Consider the following 3909-nt stretch of genomic DNA (forward strand, 5'->3'; position numbering starts at 1 on the left):
ATATTGTACTGAGTGCGCCTACCCTGCATAAAGAAAACAGAAATAAATAAATAAACAATACTTACGGCCATGTCGTTGAGACCAAACCAGTAATCTTTGAATCCATCAACGCGTTGGATTAAATCAACAAGGAAACTGAACACAGCCTCTGTCTTTATCACTGCAAGACGGCCTCCGTCTGAAGCACAGGTCTGCTGGGCCCCGCTATACGTCTTTTTCATTGGAAATACCTTGTACTCGGTATTACCCAGTTTTTGGTACTCCATTATGTTCTTGTCTGCCACATAGAGAAAATGCCATTACAACAAACATTGCAGAAAAAAAACATTCGTAACTTCTTGAGATACCAGTCAAAAAATAAATAAAAAACACAAGAAAAAAGAAAGCTAGAGCCAATGAAGAACATTCGTTTGGCTCTTTCTCTTCTGTCAACGAACTAAGCATTATCTGTATTCTATTTTCAACTACAATAGACTTTACTTTCTAAAATAAAGAATCATTACAAGATTAAAATGGGGAAACTAAATCTGTAATGAAAAAAGGAAACAAAGTAGATTTTCCACAGAAAAGAGCTACTTTCAAGCAGAATGCACGGATCAGGATTTGTATTTTTGTACTTGTACAAAATGTATTTCCATCCATCCATCCATCCATAACTTCTTAAGTTATCTTTCTAAACCACATACATACACATACACAAACACACTCTACCGCTGACAATAACAATCTTGCATGATTGTTAGATCTGATACCTCCCACGATTCCTGGGTGCATGTAAGCCCTTTTGGTCTGATATTGCAAGTTGATATCCACATACCTCGTGCGCAGAGAAATTCAAACTCTCCGGTATGGCCCCATCCTGTAGAGTAACCAAAGTACCCAATACCGAGAGGGTTGGGGTCCTGCCACTGCATGAACGGGCTGCTCTCTCCAACGCGACCGACAGCGATGGCCCCATTCTGCGTCCAGGAGACCCAGAATATTCTGAACTCATCATGAGACAAAATGCCTGAAAGATTGGTGAAAATAATAGTTATGTTTACCGAAGGAAAACATATTGTTTTTGCTCAGTTTCTTCTTCTTCTTCTCCAAACGGTAACCTATGACCTGACCAATGACATTATCTGTTGACGTCTGTCACCATGGTGACTGGTGTTGGGTTACATAATGTTGCAATTTCCTGGTCTGCTCTGCTCCTGTCATCATATACTAATAGTACATGTATGTGCCACAAATACCAGCTTTGCATTCCTGTTAGTTTAGTGGCATTTTTACTTTTGGTCGGAAATTTTTTTATTCGCCCGCGAGCACTAGTTTGAGGGTCTTCAGAGGATGTCATCCACAAAATTAAGTCGGTGTGGCCTGATGGAAAAAGACAAGGACGTACCAGGCGTAGATGCTGTTACTTTGCTCTCGCCGAGCGGTTCACGACGAATGACAGATTCTGTGTTCGCCCAACCACCAATGACGATCTCGTACATGTAATTGAGACCAGCTCCCTGCGATGACAGGGCGATGTGTGCGCCAGCGCTGGTCTTGACTTTAAACACCAAGGGACTTGACTCTGGGAGCGCGATGTCCCACTGGTAACTCTTGACGGAACCAGTGCTTCTGGAATATCCACACCCTGTTTAAAGAATAACGAGGTTGGTAAAATTGTTCTGGAACTGCAGGGGACTTTCTGGCGAAACACTTAAAAGCCAATAAGTCCAGATAGGAACAACGTATTTTCATCATTTTTGGTGTGTAGGTAGCTGAGAAAGAGCTGTACATAATCAAATGCAACTTATGCAAATGAGGACCTAACTTGCATAATTAATGAGGAAATTTTATAATTTATAACACCACAATGCATATATTATGTTAATGTAGATGTCATTTGCATTATTAATTAGGACTTGTTGAAATGAAGTTTGACAAAGGAGAGGAATTTCACACGAAAATTATTCTCATTTGAATTTAGAAAACCATAAATTAAACTAGATCATGCTAATTACGACCTTATTTTCATCGTCAATGAGACAAATGAAAAAAAGCACTTACAAAAACTCATATATTTCATGGAGGTATGAGATCTCCGAATTCTTGCTGTAATAACTGTCTGACGTACCGCAGGGTTTGACGTTGCAGTACTGCCAGCGGACGCTAGGGTCCAGGGTGTAGCACCACGGTCTCTTCTCCCCGTCAGGGTTACGGCAGTAGTTCTCAGACAAGCCGTAAATGCTGAAGTCCTAAACCAACGAGGGATAATTTTATGAAGAGTTTAAACTGTTCTCCAACTCAAAATTTGACTCACCGGAATTTTCGACTGAATCACTGAATTCGACTGTGGACACGTGATTTTTCTCACGTGTGACGTCAGCAAAGGGTCAAAGGTTGTCCCAAGTCGATATCGCCCCCCGTCTCGATTGAGCGATGGTTGAAGTGCCCTGATGTGTACGGCCTCTTTTATGCCATGCCTCTATTTATCTTTTATAGCTGAGGAAGACTGAGTGATTCAGTCGAAAATTCCGGTCAAATTTTGAATTGGAGAACAGTTTAAGTTTTTCATAATGTAATTTACCAACTCAGATGAAATTTCATTCTGAGGGATATTTTTGTTACAGTAATATCTTCTTCAAATGATTGACTTTATCCTTAACAAAAATCCATTTGACTGTTTTCACCTGTTGGACGAAATTGGTGTCCTGGCCTATCATGGTCTTACAGATGTTAGAATCATGGGGCTCTGGAGACAGAGCATAACGTGGAGCTACAGAATTCATTAAAAATGCAATCAGAGATGGCAGACTTCACCTCCTTATATGCCGCTTTGCAGCCTTTTAGGCCCGACCACAGACAAAAGAAATTGCAGCACAGAAGAGGCTGGTAAATGATGTGTATTATAATTTCGAAAACACTGACAGGCAGAGAGACGAAGATACAGACAGATAGGGCCCTGTCACACTTTTGCGAATAGCCATTCCGTTTGAGTTGCGTACAGACATTTCTGCCGTACGCACAATACGTAACGTTACTGTAACGCACTTGTAGCGTATAAATAACTAATTCAGCGCATAGATTGCATTTGACATCCGTATGGCGTTGAAATGCATTGCGAAGGCCAAGCGTATTCGGGACGCACTCAGCGTATTCCCACCGGATGCCTAACGCACTTCCGACGAATGCCAAGCATCTTGTGTACGTATCCCCTGCTGCTTCCTGCTGTTTATTCGCAGGGAGTCATTCATGGGCCGCCCTCAACTCAGATAAAATGTGTTTGTTTCCATTTCGCCCCAGCCCTGGTCAATTTCCTGTAATATCTTGTCAGGTAAATTGAATACACGTACCCAGTCTTTATACAATTTGTAACAAACATAACAGTTAGACTGTTGATAGCCTTGATGAATTGGGGATGGCAAGAAATGCCCTCCCTTAATAATTTGAAAACACCCATACTTGCAATACAGACAATTTACAATTGTGCATACACACAGATAGCATGGACACTACAGATATGTGCGAACACTACAATCTACCGACACAAAAACATGCAAATGGCACATTATTCCAAAGTACAGACAACAAAAAGCAAATATTTATGTTAAATTTAGATATATTGATGCGATATGGATATGGAGTAGGTACAGGGGTGTTCTTTTGAGTTAAAAAGTGTCAAAATGCATTTTTGTAAAACAAATTGACGTTTTTCCCAAAATCATCTACTTTTCAGCAAAACATATTAGAAAGAGCCAATCATAACATATTAAACATATTATTTTTGTCACATCTTACTTAAAATGCTCCAGGAAGTCTGTTAACCATGGGGTCTAGAGGAGCCGGTACCCCGGGTGTGGCCAAGGTGTTTGGCAATTCGCTATCTAGATTGGTACGCAACCTTTGCGATTCTCATTAGTTACAAATACGTAC

The sequence above is a fragment of the Branchiostoma belcheri genome, unplaced genomic scaffold (assembly GCF_001625305.1).
Source record: "Branchiostoma belcheri isolate BF01 breed outbred unplaced genomic scaffold, Haploidv18h27 scaffold90, whole genome shotgun sequence".
NCBI classification, from domain to species: Eukaryota; Metazoa; Chordata; class Leptocardii; order Amphioxiformes; family Branchiostomatidae; genus Branchiostoma; species Branchiostoma belcheri.